This window comes from Cyprinus carpio, chromosome A25, assembly GCF_018340385.1.
Source record: "Cyprinus carpio isolate SPL01 chromosome A25, ASM1834038v1, whole genome shotgun sequence".
Classification (NCBI taxonomy): Eukaryota; Metazoa; Chordata; class Actinopteri; order Cypriniformes; family Cyprinidae; genus Cyprinus; species Cyprinus carpio.
In genome coordinates this window covers 3782922-3799692 of record NC_056596.1, presented here as the reverse complement: position 1 = coordinate 3799692, position 16771 = coordinate 3782922, and the positions used below count along the sequence as shown (strand labels likewise).

The 16771-nt window shown below is 35.6% G+C and overlaps 3 pseudogenes; 1 reads left to right on the top strand and 2 right to left on the bottom strand.

Annotated features, from left to right (window-relative positions):
• Window positions 1-2333: 2333 nt before the first annotated feature.
• On the top strand, window positions 2334-9679 carry LOC122135542 (annotated as a pseudogene).
• Window positions 9680-10204: 525 nt separating this feature from the next.
• On the bottom strand, window positions 10205-12796 carry LOC109107791 (annotated as a pseudogene).
• A 464-nt stretch (window positions 12797-13260) lies between these two features.
• On the bottom strand, window positions 13261-15707 carry LOC109110005 (annotated as a pseudogene).
• Window positions 15708-16771: the final 1064 nt, after the last annotated feature.

Here is a 16771-nt window from a genome sequence, read left to right as displayed (position 1 = left end):
TATAAAAGTCATCATCAGAATACTCCATCTGCCATCAGACGTGCAATCTGGGTTATAAGAAGTGACAAGAAACACTTTTTGTAAGCAAAGAAAACAAAAATAACGACTTTTTTCAATAATTCCTTTGTCAGCAGTCTCCTCTGTGTCTCTCCATATCACTGTATGCTTCGTATGCTCTTCTGTATCATCCACGCCACAAGGATGCGCTGTTTTATTTCAAATCAAAGCTAAATTCACGTAGAAACAGTGCATCCTTGTGGCTCAGCTGATACAGAAGAGCATACGGTGATATGGAGAGACACAGAGGAGACTGCTGACAAAGGAATTATTGAATAAAGTCATTATTTTTGTTTTCTTTGCTTACAAAAACTGTTCCTGTCACTTCATATAACCCAGATTGCACGTCTGATGGCAGATGGAGTATTCTGACGATGACTTTCATACCTTTTATGGACCTTGACACTGTTATTTATTTGGCAGTCTATGGGACAGTCACAGGCCTCCCGGTTTTCATCCAAAATATCTTAAATTGTGTTCCGAAAGACGAACAGAGCTTTTACAGGTTTGGAACAACATGGGGGTAAGTGATTAATGACAAAATTTTCATTATGGGGTGGAGTATCCCTTTGATATTTGTCTTTTCTGAAATCTTGAGCTGAAAGATCCACATCCACACAGTGGACTAAAGAAGGAAGTGATCCTCTTTTAGGCCTTCCCTCTTTTAGTATTTGTTCTGTGTTGAAAGCACCAGCTCTCATTTAATACTCTTATCATAAATGGTTGTTTCTCTGAGATTTGATGTGATATTATCATGTGACCTCATTGAAGGTTTACTGCGGTAAAATTATTACAGCTGCAGCGAAATTAATCTTTCACCAAAAGCCTTTGAAGTATAAATTCATTAATCATTAAACTTTTCAGCTTGTTTATTTTCCAGCAATCCCCAGCTCATAAAATGTCCAGGGTTCATGATCAGTTGCTCTTTTCGGATGAGAATAAACTGAGAGCATTGAATTAAACAGAAGAGTTGGAATGAAGTGGGAATGCTGGGATAACACTTGAGCATCAGGAATGTGGGTTATCTTCAGACCGGAGTGTGTTTAGTCAGCAGTAAATGCATGAATGGTTGTGTGTCACGGGAAATCATGTGATTCTCAGACAGAAGAAATGAGGACATCAGGTTTAGTGCTGATGCAGTGTTAACTATTGACCTTACAAAAATAGCCATTCTATTTTAAATACTTAACACTTAAATGTTTATTACTGAAAGGATACAGTCAATATCATTAGTAGAAACTAGAATATTTTAATGCACAAATAAATGTACATTTGTACTCTGCATAAATAAGTTACACAAACATCTTTTTACATAACTTCTCATAAGTCTATTACAGAGTTTATTAAGAATGGTAAGTGTTTATGAACGAGAGATCTCATGACAGACTCATGAGTAAATGACAAACAGACACTGGCCTCTTTATATTTAACCCTCAAATAAAAAAGGTTCCCAAAAAAATAACCTTTTATTCTCTAGATGTTCAGAAAACACTGGTCTGAAGAACTTTAAATAGTACAATCTCCAGAGAAACATGCAGTTTTCTCTCAATAAAAATAAATAAAAATTTATTAAAGTTTATTAAAGTTAAGTGGTTTATTTATACATTTATTTCTATGTATTTTTATATGGGTTATTTATAAATTTATTTATGTGTTAATTTCGTCTGTGGAAGGCGTAGGACCATAAATTGTTCGACCAATCAAGTCCGAATGAGAACATTTTCATTGGAAAAGACGTCTATTTGACGTCTGCATATACATCTGCAAGAAGTATTTTTTGAGTGTTTGCTCGTTTGCAATACGTCTGTAGTTCGTTTCCTATCAGATGTCAAATAGACGTTTAGAAGATGTCTTTAAGATGTTAATGATTTAGAATTATCTTAAAGACGTCTGTCAGATATTTGTACACAGCAGATGTTTTCCAGATGAAGCGATCTTTAACAGACGTCTTGCAGACATACGTGTGCTATCTGGGATTTGATTGGACAATAAATAAATAAATAAATAAATAATCGGACATGCCAGTGAAGACGATTATGTCATTGACATTTTTAATCTCTCAGTTTATATAACTTTTTTTTTTTGTTTCTCTGGCAGTTGGTTTACCTGTTTTAGCAATGTTTTTCCTATTGTAATGTTTTTTTCCCAATGCTATTTCATGCATTAATAAATTAACACGCTATTCGTTAATGTTCGGTAAGATCTTAATCTTCAAAATCGTGTCGTTCTGTATGAATGGCTTTATTTCTCTTAGCTCTGTGTGTGTGTGCGTGTGTGTGTGTGTGTGTGGAGGAGGAGCTCTAGAGCTCCACGCCGGATTGTTTCCCCCGCAGTGAGTGCGTGATCTGATCATTGAGAATCAGAACACGAGAAGCTGGTCTTCGGTTCGGTTGTGTTGGAGATGTTGGATCATCAGTGTGTGTCTCCGGTCATCGAGGTCTTCATTCCGTCTCTCATGAGGGAAGTGGACGAGACGGGAAAGTTGCGCAAAGTAAGTCATAAAGAAATTCTGTGGTTTATATCTGAGGTTCCCCAAGAGTGATATATTATAGAGCGCGAACGTGCGTTTGACGTTTTGCACGTGCTTTTGTAGTTGTCATTTATTTTGAAAGTTAAGAATAATGTATAAGTCGGTCTTTGAGGCTTCACTTAAATAAATTTACCATTGTAACCACAGGGGCAACCAAAATACCATCCGGTTATTGCTGTAAAACTATAGTAAATTAATGAGATATCAGTGTATTTCTGTAATATTGTTTCATTTTTTAATTATAGTGACTGTACATTGGAGGAAAATATGGCCACCATGGTAAATTATTGCAAAGTTCCTTGTATTTTAGATTATATAGGCCCTACTCATGTATGAGTTCTAAAAAGATCCACGGTCAACGTTCTGTGACGTCATGTTGCCTAGCAACCGAAAATAGAAAATTATTGCTTAAATTAAATTTATTTGTCCTTATAATATATATTTTATTTTAAATAAATGCGTAACAAAAGTTAGAAAATGTTAGAAAACACAAACCTTTTTTTGTACATTTTTTGTACTATTGCAACGTTGGTTGTAACAATGCAGAAATGTTATATGCAAGAGAGCTGTAGCAACCTTGTTGCGCTACATTTAGATGACCTTCCAAATAGGGATGGCTGATTTATTGTGCACTTATATTTTCAGCATGTTGTCACAACGTTATTTAGACGGTTTGATTGCATTTGTCAAAGTTCTGTTTACTAGGAAGCAACAAATGAGAACAATACAAGCACAAGTGATTTCAGAGAACAACAGACAAATGACTATTTAAATGCAATAAAATCTAAGGTAACAAGTTAGTTAAGTGCTTCCCTTAAAGGTTGCGTCTCCAGGGGATTTTAACACCTAAGGAAAAATGACGAAATATGTAATTCTATAGAAGAGAGATGCTCCCCAGCAGCTCTACTGTCGTCACTTACTGGAATGTGTGGAGCAGGAATATGACAGGACATGTTTGATGCAACACGATTTAGACAGTGGGAAAGATCTTGACTCATTTAAACAAGAGATATGTGTAGTTTTACTCTTGATTCTGGAGGATTTGACTGTTTTACACCATTCACAGCACTGTCTGATGACTATGGAAGCATAATTTCACCATGAAATAAAAATATTAAAAAGGTCATTTCGTCAAAATATTTTTTCTCCAAATTCTAAGTTTATATCTTACAATTCAAGTTATAAACTCACAACTCGGGTTTACTGTACATCTCACAGTTCTCACTTTTTTGTTGCAGAATTCTTAGTTTACATCTTGCAATTCTGACTTTTCCCATAAATGCATAATTGAGTTTACATCTCACAATTGTTTTTTTTTCACAGAATTCTAAAGTTTGCGTCTTGCATTTCTGACTTTTTTCATAGATTTACATGTTAACATCTTGCAGTTCTGACTTTTCTCATAAATGCAATTTTATATCTCGCAGTTGCGGGTTTAAATCTCTCCATTCTGAAATTTTTCTCACAATTGTGGGTTTGCATCTTGCAATTCTATCTTTTTTTTCACCACAGAATTCTGAGTTTACATCTCGCAGTTCTAACTTTTTTCTCAGAATTGAGAAAATTTATATTTTGCAGCTGTGAGTTTGCATCTCACAATTCTGACTTTTTCTCAAATTTACAAGTTCATATCTTGCAATTGCAAGTCAACATCTCACAATTAAGACTTGTTTTCTCAGAATTTTGCATGTGCATGCAGTCAGGTAAGGTGTCTTAAAGTTTGGGGGAAAAATATAGAATTGGGAAATGTAAACTCAGAATTCTGAGAAAAAAGTGAGAATTATAAAATGTAAACTTTAGAATTCCGAGAAAAAAAGTCTGAATCGTGAGATATAAACTCGCACTTGTGAGAAAAAATAGAATTGTGAGATAAAAAGTGGTGGAGAATAAGCTTCCATAGATAAATAGTAGAACCAGTGTGTTGCATGGAGTCTGAGCCAGTTCTCTAGGACCGTCCAGCTGCAACCAAAAACCGACCCAGCCAAGAGTGAAGGAAAGAGAGTCACTGTGCTTTCAGAACACTTAAAAGATGTTTTGTGTGTCGTCTAGATAACACAATGCCGTTTTGGTTGATTTATCAGATCAGATAGAGCCAAATCAACTGACCGAACTAAAACGTGTGCATTTTTCTCACATCGTTCCCGTGTTTCTGTATGATTTGACCAGTTTATTATCAGAAATGGATAACGTGGAGCTGTATGAGGAGTTTTTGTGGTCAGTTGTCGTGTGTGATGCTGAAAGTAGAACAGCTAAATCACAGCTGAATCACAACCACACGGCGACATGCTGATGTCAGTCAAAGCACACTCACACCTGTCAGTCTGAGCAGGCCATGAAAACATCTCTGAACACTGAGAGCTGTAGAAGAATGGAGGTCAGAGGTCACAGTTGAGAGAGATGAATTATACTGTACTGGAGATGAATGGAGAAAGAGAACGAAATATCCGGCCCTGAACTCAGCAACAATGAGAGCTCTATAAGATCCAGAGAGGGAGAAAACTGGGTTTAAATTGAGTCCTTGTGAGCCTGATAAACACGATGCAATCTGCTGCCCAAAAGAGACATGTGTCTTCATTGTTAACCAGGAAGGCTCACTTTACCCATAAAGCTTGTGTAGAATTCACTGATTTCATTTAAAGGGAGAGTTTAACTAAAAATGAAAATACTCACCCTCATATTGTGCAAAACCTGCATTATGTGAATCTTTCACCTATAATATTTTTTTTTAAACTATGATAAAAGTAGTTTATATGGACTTTAAGTCTTAGGTAATACGAATAGCTTTGTAAAAGAAACAGAAATAAATTTTCATAAATTAAAGTATATATCATGGTTTATGTGTGATTGCAATAAGCTAGAAAAAGATCATCATTTATATATATATATATATATATATATATATATATATTAGTTAGTTATAATATATACACATATATAATTTTAATGTATTTATTTACTCAAATGTATTTGTGTGTGTGTGTGTGTGTGTATATATATATATATATATATATATATATATTATTTTAATGTATTTATTTACTAAAATGTATTTATGTATATAAAAAATAAATGGTATATATATTATAAATTTAGAGCCTATTTCATTGTATGGAAAAGAGCTTTAATATTTAATATATTTAGTATATAATAGATTTAATTTATTTAAAATGTATTTTTTTAAATACTTATTTACATGTTTATATTATAGTATAAATAATTTTATATAAATTAAATTGTATATATTTATGAATGTATATACATATTTGTGATCGACAACCCATCCACTTTTATTGTTTGGAAAAGAGCATTCATATTTTAATATACTGTATTTAATATATTTATTTTAATTTATTTATACATTCATATTTTAATGAATGTATTTATAGTTATGAGTAAATGTATATTTATTTAAATGCACATGATGGTGTTCGACAGCCTGTTTCGCTTTCATTGTATGGAAAAATGTGAACATTGTGTAACATCATCTTTTGTGTTTAATGAAAGAAAGAACATCATACAGTTTGGAAGGACTTGAGGGTGAGTAGATGATTTATGGTAATCATTTTTTGGGTGAACTGTCCCTTTAAATTGTTGAATAGCTTTTGAATTCTTCTTTTTTTGTATGTAACACCGCATTGATAGTTCCCATTACCAGCTGAGCATGCTTGAGCACCAACTTGTCAAAACATGCTTGAGACACAATGATTTTTATTTCCTTCTCCCTCTCCCTCAGCCTCTGATTTAGTGAGAAAAATGTTTGAGGTATTGAGAAGCGAAAGATCGAGCTCATAGTGGGAAAGTGTTAGGTGGAACTGTAAGTTCTGTGTTCTTTTGTTATGGGTGGACAATGGGAAACTGCTAATTCTCAGATATGCTCACAGACGTGGCCTAAACCCCACTCACGCACCCACACCAAGTTACACCGGTAAAAGAGTACTAACTCACTGCATACTGTGTAGTATACACTCAATTCTGCATACTATGTTTTAAAAATAGTATTCAAAGTTGTTGTCATGTGACGTCTTGTCAAAAGTAGTTATTTTAATATAGGTGTTTCACATTTTTAACATCTCTCACGGCAGTCTGGTCAAATTAAAAGTCAAGAAGTAAATAAATGAATGCAAGGCATTGTAAGAGACAGTATTCACCTACATAATACACAGTTTATACTATATAACACATACTATTTCTTTTCAAATGAATCAGTATGCCGTTCGAAATAAACATTATGATTTTTCATTCCCTATCACTTCTGCAGTGACTGACGTGAAGTAAAACACTGTTGTTCTGTCAGGATCTCCAGTGATGGAGGGTTTAGATACATCATGTTGACATTTCTTTTTGTTGTAGAGTCTTTATAAAAGAGCCACTCAGTGCTGCAGGGTGTGGATCTAACCTGAAAAACCACCACACCTGTGCCGATTTAACCTGTGTAAACTCACACGACCTATATTAAGACTCAACTTTACTACAGTCATATCTGTGTGGGTTTGATGTGGTCATTCACTATGAATAGTCTTTGGGTTTTCTAAATGATTTTTTATGGAAAGCAAAATGTGAGTTTGAGTACTAATAACTGCTGTTTTAACCTGCCATGACCACATTAGAGCTCTAGAGGGCGCGCAATGAATTTAAAACGGGCACTGGCGCCTCCTGCAGGATAGAGAGAGAATATATATATATATATATATAATGTGATTAATGTGTTGTCATCATCACTGATCTATAAAAAAAAATTTATATATACATATACATATACATATATGCATAGATAGACAGATAGACAGACAGACAGACAGATAGATAGATAGATAGATAGATAGATAGATAGATAGATAGATAGATAGATAGATAGATAGATAGATAAATCAGTGTTTAGTTATGGTGTCATGGTAGTTGTCACAATTTAGTTTTATTGAAGCCTGTTCTGATCGTTTGCAGGTTTGATGACATGGACTCTCTTGTTTTCAGCTCTTCAGGTTGGAGATTCTCTTCAATGGAAGGAAACACTTTGTTTTGCGGAGACACAGTGAATTTCAGACACTTCACCGGAAGCTGAAGAAAATTCTGCACGCTCCCGATTTCCCCAGTAAGAGAAATCAGCACCTGCGAACCAAACCGCTGGAGCAAAGACGGCTGGAACTGGAAGACTACATCCAGGTACATATACTTATTTTATGTTATTATATTATGTTGCGTTTTATTATTTAAATATTTATATATTTTATTGTTTTATGCTTTTTATTTCTTATGCTCATTTTATGATGTTATTCATATTTTGAATTTGCATTATTTTTTATGCTTTTTATTTCTTTAATTTTCTATTTAGCTTTAATTTAACTTCAAGTACTAACTTCAGTTAATTGCCAGAGCAATATTTCTCATTTTCGAAGACATTTTAATTTTTTTCTCATTTTCGATTAAGTTTAAGTTTATTATTTCTATTACCAAAATAATTTCTTAATAGTTTTTGTTAGCAGTAACAACACAGGTATAATAGTTTATTAAGCATATGCAGTACACAACGATATATTTTAAATAGTACTAATTTGACAAAATAGTGGATCATATGTATTGCACACTATCAGGTTGTAAAAAGCACATTTTGGTTATCGAAATATTCACTATACAAAAAAATCACATACTAAGCACAGTCTGTACAACATACCGCAAAAATAGAATATGAGTAGTATATTCTACTCACCCCTCATCACCTTGTTTTTGGATATTTGATGAGAAATATAACTTATTTATTTATTTATTTATTTTTAATAAGAAATCAATACTTTTATTCAGTAAGGATGCTTAATTTAAATTAGTCAAAAAGACTTTGATAATGATTTTTTAATTTCAAATAAACGGTACTGAACTTTCTATTCATCAAAGAGTCCTGAAAAAGGTATTACCGTTTCCACAAAAATATGAAGCAGCACAACTGTTTTCAATATTGATAATAATAAGAAATGTTTCTTGAACAGCAAATCAGCTTATTAGAATGATTTCTGAAGGATCATGTGACACTGAAGACTTAGGACAGGAATAAATGACATTATAATTTTGAACTGTAGGGTATATAAAGCATCATAATATATATATAAAAATGATCGGAATGTATCAACATTGTAATGTAATAGTTTTGTTCACTGGCTGCCGATTACAGGTGATTCTGTATCAAAATGACATTGTTCCTCAAGAGCTCCTGGACTTCCTGCAGGTCAAACATTTTCATCTCGGCGAGCAAGAACTGCAGCTCAGAGTATGTATTTACACCAGATCACTTCACCCGCAGAACACTGCATATTTAGGCAACTTTTACAGGAATGCTAAGGGGTTCAATTAATAACAAGAAGTAAATTAATAATTCTATTAACACTGCTTTCTGGCTTGTTATTCCTAATTGTCACATTTCAGTGAAAACCAGTCAGATGACTGTCAAGAGCAGGGATACAGGTGTGTTCAGCCTCATTTCTTTAATAAATTCATATCCATAAATCCAGCCCTCGTTTGGACTCAGATTAAGATCGGTTGATTCTAAATAGACACTGAACATTGTCTTCCTATAGATTCCAGTTATTCCATCAGAGAGTTGTTGGTTTCTCGGCTGACCCTTACCAGCTTGAATCCAGATCAGGTAAACCTGATCAGATTACTGAGATCGTGTCATTACAGAATCGTTTTGTTTACATCCCAGAGAAACACTCTGTTGTGGTCATTTCCCCCCAGGTCTCCCTGATATCGTGGCGGCTGGCGTCCTGCAGGGGTTCTACCCCAGAGACGTCAAAGTGAGTTTTCAAAAAGAGCTGCGCTGAACCCAGAGGCCTCACCTGTGTGCACCAGAGCTGCCCGTGCATCCCAAACTCCCCACTATTACCATTAACAGAAGCAATATCAGCTCACTGCCGGAGTCACAGAGAGTATGAGTGTTGCCTAGCAACCCCATCTGCTTTAAATGTGCCTTTACATGTTTAGACTGAATCTTTCATCTTTAGGTTTGTCATATTTTATTATCTGTCTCGGTCATTTTCATGTCAAAATCAGAAAGTAGTTTTTAATAAAGATTATTTTTAGGAGCCTGCCAACTGTATTATTATGCACAACATAGAGTTTTCAATTTTCAATTTAAATTAGTTTTGCTAGTTTAAATGTAGAAAAATTTTATAAAGTTCTTTTTGTGCATAATATTACGTTTGTTTGCATATATATTTTTTATTAATTTCATATATTTCTGAAAATTTAATAATAATGAAAACACCCAAACGAACAGATTTAGATGTAAATATCTTTAGTGCATATGCATGTTGTCATTGCAGTATACTGTACTCCACCCCCCACCATATTAAAATGTAGTTTTGTGCTCAATTTTAATTTTTATAATTCGTTATGCATATATTTCGGCTTTTAAATATAAACTGGACATTTCTTCATGAAAATCACATTCCAAACCAAGGTTGTCAGTGGTTTTGCTTTACTGTCCCAAGACATTTGTCTGTATTATCAAAAACTTGAACACTTTTATTAAGATTATTTCTGTGAAATAAAAAGAGTGTCTGATTTGTTCATGGTCAAAAAAAAACAAAAAACAGAAAAAAAGGCATTTATTTAAACAAGACGACAGCGTTAAGAAAACCTGGATCCTTTATTAAAGATTAGTTTACAAAAGCAGGTTGAAGAGGGTCAGGAATCTGACCGTGTGGAATGCCGGTTTGAACTGGACCCAGGAAGTGCCACTCAGCGGATCAGGACTGGTGTGTGACGGTCCCGCGAGGGGGCGGAGCTCCACTGAGCACATACACACACTCTCTTCCCACTAGAACTCTAGAGGCACCAAATTCACTCCCCTTAAACCCAGAGTCCTGTTGTTCCCCCACACTTACATTACTCTTTAGCTATTGCAAAAGGCTTTTCCACCCTCGATCTTGCCAGAGTCATGGATAATGACGTCCTTGAGAGGTTTATCTCGCCCGTCTGTCTTTGTGCTCTCAATCTTTCTCACCACATCCTTCAAGAGAGCAGGGAAAGCCACACATTCAGCACAATCACTGGAGTAAATGCACTTCACAGTCAGATGAAGTGGAGATACTCACCATGCCTTCCAGGATTTTGCCAAACACAACGTGTTTGCCGTCCAGCCATGGCGTTTGGACAGTGGTGATGAAGAACTGGGAGCCGTTGGTGTCTTTGCCGGCATTGGCCATGCTGAGCCAACCAGGACCATAATGCTTCAGCTTGAAGTTCTCGTCAGGAAAACGGTCTCCATAGATGCTTTTACCTACAGAAAGAAATCTTTTAATAATCCTTGAGCTGATAAACTGAGGTTTTTTGCTTTTGTTTGGCATCTGAGAGACCTCAAAAAATTACTTAAGTACCAGGTTGATAAACTGAATGAGTTCTGATTTTACGAGAACATAAAAAAAAAAAAATAACAAAAAAACATGATACCTCTCCGGTTCCATCTCCTCTAGTGAAATCTCCTCCCTGGATCATGAAGTCTTTGATCACACGATGGAACTTGCTGCTCTTGTAACCAAATCCTTTCTGGAAATCAGAATTGCATTCATTTAGACTCACTTCACTATGAATCATGAATCCTGACCAGCAGTGGATTAAAGGTTTTTTATAATTTTACTAAATTAACTCACCTCGCCAGTGGCCAGCTGGAGGGAAATTCTCTGGTCGTTTTAGGGACAGTTTTTCCAAAGAGTCCAATGACAATCCGTCCTACATCCTCATCTCCGATCCTGATGTCAAAGTACACCTGCGAAAGCCACATTTTTTATTAAATTATGAAGCACTTGTGTAGTGTTACAGGCAGTGGACGAATTGAAAAAAAAAAAAAAAAAATCAGGGGGGATGGTGTGGTCAGTTCCTTTAGTGGGGGGCAAATTTTGTCTAAAAAGGTTTTTATTTAATGAAAAATTATTATTAAGGTATTTTTCTTATATTGTGGAATTTTTTTGGTTAATGCTGATTATTAAATATTTTGCTGATGTGTGTTTTTGTGCTGGCACCTTGGCTTGTTTAGGACTGTCATGGATAAATAAAGATGAAAATGAAACCGCCAGTAGGTGGCAGCAAATCACTGTTTTAATAAACGATTCATTGAATCATTCAAATCGAACGATTCGTTCAAAACGGCTGATTCAATTAGAAACGAAACAAGTGAATGGACCGTTGAATCACCGGCTCACATGATTCATTCAAAACCAAATTCATTCAATGAATTTAACACCGCGTTCCTCTACACGGTTATATAAAATTATTAGCATATTTATGTGCTGATATTCAGAAAAGTACATTCCTTGTGCAATTAATATAAAAACAAAAGATCACACATGGGTATTTTTCTTTCATTGCTTGATAAAAGGGCATTCTAACTGTAATTTAACAGGCTTCGATGGGCAGTGAATGCTTTTGGACTCTCAAGATGGTCACACATACAGCATATGATATTATGTCAGGGGAATGTCTTTAAATTCTAATGAAGGAAAAAAAAATAAAACCTTCTGTTGTCTTCTTTTTAAATAACTTAAAAAGTTGCACGAAAAATGAAAAAACTTGCTTCAGCTTGTTACAGTTCAGAGCTCTGATTGGCCAGCCGTCGTTATTTAGTTCGTAAGTAGAGAATTTTAAGATTTAATTTGCACGATAAATTTGACAATACACAACATCTTTAATCTAAAGGGGAAGGTTGGGGGATGCGTTTTGTCTTTTTTTTTTTTTTTCCCAAAAAAAAAAAAAAAAAAAAAAAAAATGTGATATCCCCCGTGTATCCCTCTATTTTAGAGCTGTGGAGGCCTTGTAATAATCGTCTCTTTTGCACAAAACCAATGAAAATCGGTAAATGCAAATGGTGAAAAAAAAAAACCTTCCAGATGGTTTTCAAGTAAAAAGAATCTGGCATGCTGAATTTAAGTATAAACGTAACATTAGACTGAACTGATCTCTTCTGTGTGTAATAGGCCAGATACGGCTTTGCAGCGCAGCGCAGGGTTTCTGTACCTTGGCCGTGACTTTGGGTCCCTTTTCTTCTCATCCGCCTGCGATCCGCTCGGGAAAAGCAGGAAAATCACCGAGCCAACGATCAATGTGACTGCCACCAAAAACTTCATCCTCCTCTCACAGATCCGCACCATGAACAAACCCGAAAAAAACTGAGTGTGTGGCGATGACTGTGTTTTAGGGTTTCTGGGGCATCCGGGGAGGAGATTTGAGCTGCGCCCGGAATTCAGTCTCAACAGCGAGGCGAGTTTTTGAGCCCTACAGCTGATCCAGAACAGTTCAGTAAATCTAATCGCTGTAGGAACATACGACGCTGTGCGCACGACCAACTGATCTGAGAACAGGCGCTGGAAGCGCACCTCCGCTCTAATGGACGTGTCCCGACTCATCGGACGCTGATTGGACGAGCTTTTGTCTGTCCCTATGAGTGAACAGCCAATCAGAGTTTGAAACCCGTACAGTATGGACGGAGCCACAGCAGCTGCTGGAGACGCATCAGAATTAAAGGCACAGGACGCGACGAAAGCACAAAGGTGATGTTTGTAATGTCTTTCAGAGAAAATGTAAAATATATAAAAAAAAAATTCTAAATAAATATAAGTACCTCAGTACAAAACAAATGCATCACAAATAATATATGGGCTTCTATAACACTTTAATAAAGAAAGAAAAGTCTAGTAAGACAGCTGCAGGACTTCCAACACCCGTTCAAGCTTCCTATGCACTAGATATACAGGTAAACACAGAAAAAAAATGCCACCAAGAAAGATGTTTTTTTGGAAAGAATGAATCATTTGAGGAGCATTACTCACTCAGGAGTTCCATGATCTCAGTGTAGATGTATCATGCGGTCACAGAGTGTTTGTCCAGTACATGAAACAGCAGTTTACATCCATCCCCCGGCCACCCTCTTCCTCACAGGAGAACGTGGGTAGTTCTCTGCTCACCTCCACCACATGCTGATCCAGAAGGAAATCCAGCAGGTCGATCAGCCAAACCTCAGCTCTGGGTGGAGGAAAACTAGTTAGGTCTATCTGAGCCTCATTGTTTGATTTCTTGAGTTTAAATGTGGAGATGTCTCACTGCGATTCTTTGAAGGCTTTGAGAACCTCTCGGTTGAGGTAGTTGCTGGTGTAGAGCAGGTCGGGGGGGGCATTATTACTGTCACGAGACGGGGAGAAGAAACAGTCTTACGGGTCTGCTCGTGCCCCACTTCTCTGACCACTGAAGGAGGGTTCATATCAAAATTTATTAAAGTTCCACTTAGGTTTTCTCAGTTGTCCACTATATTTCCAGTATGCATACGGTGCACAGTACTTTCTGTATTCATTGCACTTTCCAAAATATAAATTTTTACTGACTCGTTATTTAATCAGAGTTCAAAATCTTGACAAAAATGATCATTTTCTGCATGCCTCTTTGCTTGTGGACCTAAACAAGTGACGATGTAGAGATTCTATTTCTATCTACTATATTCCCACCACAACAACAGTATGTATACTTTGTATAACTGCAATAATTTTATATTTCCACCACCAGAGTTTAAAATAATTTAGATAATTAAGAAATAAAAAGACAAATTATATAAAAGCAGACAAACCTTGAAATATTTGAAACAAAATTTGATTAGCTAAATTTGTTTTAAACATTTTAAATGTGCTTACTATGTTGCTGCCACAGAATTAAAGAGTTAGTCAAAATAACAGTTTTAATTTTTAAACTTTGCGGCATATAAACTGAAAACTGGATCAAAAAAATAAATAATGTAATATGCATGCTAATGTGTGCTGCCACCTCAGAGTTAAAGATAATTATGAGATTAAAATTATAAAATTTTTTAAAATGTTGAGGCACATTAGCCTTTTAACTAAATTTAGTAAAAAAATAATGTTGCCACCTTAGTTAAATTTTAATATATATATATATATATATATATATATATATATATATATATATATTATATGTTTAAAAATTTGTTTATATTCTTTATATATATGTTATGTATGTTTTTTATGATATGGTTTTTATGATATAGATTTAATTCTTTTTTTTTTATTTTTTTTGGATTTAATTATTTGTTTAATTATTTGGATTTAATTTTTTTTTTTTAACTTTTTTTTTGTTAGCTCGACACCTTTCACTGAATTAAACATGCAACATGAAAAATAATTGGTATATTACAGTATATTACAAACAGGCCTTTGTACCTCAAACATAATCAGAATCTGAACAAAGCTCTTACTAGCTGGAGGAAGACAATCAGTGGGAGGAGAACCGACAAGTCTGGTCAAGTCCAGCTTCTCCATGAGAAGATCCAACACGTGGTCTGGTTTCACAGGTGTACTATAGGAGAATAACAGGATGCCCTGCCTAAAAAGATAAAGTGTTAGAATTTAAATGTATGAAAAAGAAAAACATTCAGTGCTACAGTACGTCAAAACACATCTACAGTGATCTGAAACACCTGCATGGTGTGATGTTCATCAGACTCTCTTCACTTGGTGGGAAGAATGGCATTTCCAACACATCCCGGGACCTTCAGGAATCTTTCAGGAATCTGTAAAGGCTGCTGCTGCTGTTGTCCTGGAAGCCTCCTGTTTTACTTGTCAAAACTTTGGCTCCCACCGCCTCAAACACCGTACGGTCCAGCAGCACCTGGCACAGCTGTGACAGCATGGCCCTGGAGGCCTGGGCCCCGAGAACTTTATTCTGGGTCAGATAATCCTGAATAACATCCACTGCGTCAGAGCCCAGAAAGCAGTTATCATGAGATTTCAGATGTTGTTGCTCTACCTTCACTTGGGCTTGTAGAGCAGTGATGATGTGGCTCCATATTTCTTTGTTTTGAACCTTGTTGGTTTGTACATCTTGATGTTTGTTGAGCAATCTACGATCTGAAACACACACACACACAAAAGTGTTTTTTTTTTACTGTGCTCTTAAGTGCTTTAAATGAAATCACACTACCTTAAACTGTCATAAAACCGATGTTACCAAGGGGTTGGGTGAGAGGAGTGTATAATTTCCCTACATTATTTAATGCAGCAACTTTATCCTGAACTGAAGCCACGCATTCGTTTCCTCTCTGCAGATGTGACTCACACTCATCAAGCGTTCTCATTAATCAACAGCAGCTCATTAGCGACCTCTGCGTGATTGGCTAACAGTGAACCAGTGAAAATTAGTGCAAAACACAACACCCAAATACAACACTAGATGGCAGCAAAGCCTCTTTAAATTAATGAGGCTGCATTTGGACCATCACACCATCATACTGTGTACTGTATTTTGAGTATACAATTTAAATATTGCGTAAATTGTGCAGATTATTTGGAATTAAATTTATCTAACAAATTTATCTAGGCCTACTAAATGTGACAAATCTGCAGTATACAACTAAAATCATCATATATAGTGGGTTGCTGTAATCCCTCAATGCATTCCCATCTATGGTTTGATTATCTATCTATCTATCTATCTATCTATCTATCTATCTATCTAGCTATCTATCTATCTATCTATCTATCTATCTATCTGTCTGTCTGTGTATCTATCTATCTGTCTGTCTGTCTGTCTATCTGTCTGTCTGTCTGTCTGTCTGTCTGTCTTTCTACTGTTTGTAGGTTTATTTTCTGTGTCTCTCTTCTTGGCAGCTGTTTCTGTTTTCTGTGTCTGATGCAGATTAATCTCTTGTGTCATCGTTTGAAATGAGGGATGTGTTTTGTGTATCACTTTCAGACTCACACATAAGGGCACTCTCCGCTGCAGAACGCAGCTGTCTGACCTATGATCAAACACTGGTAATATACCATTCTGTTATCTGCGTTTCTCTGTGGTCACTTCAAACGCTTTCTCTCTCTCACACACACACACACACACACACACACACCACGTCTTTCTTTGTCCTTTGTGGTTCCTGCTGTTTTTAATTTGTTGAGTGTAGGGAATGTTTCTGTGCAGGTTTCTATGGTGAACTTGAAATAGTTGCGGCAAAAACCAGAGGGGCTGCAAATACCTGAATGAAACATCTTAAACAAATCTTTGTTTGATGTCAAAGAGAAAAATAAAAATCATAACATGTCTAATGACCAGGGAAATGCTAGCATTTAAATAATTATTCAGTCCTTTTGTTTGAAATCTTTGTTACATCAATTTTTTTTCAGTACTGTTAATCACACAGTACAG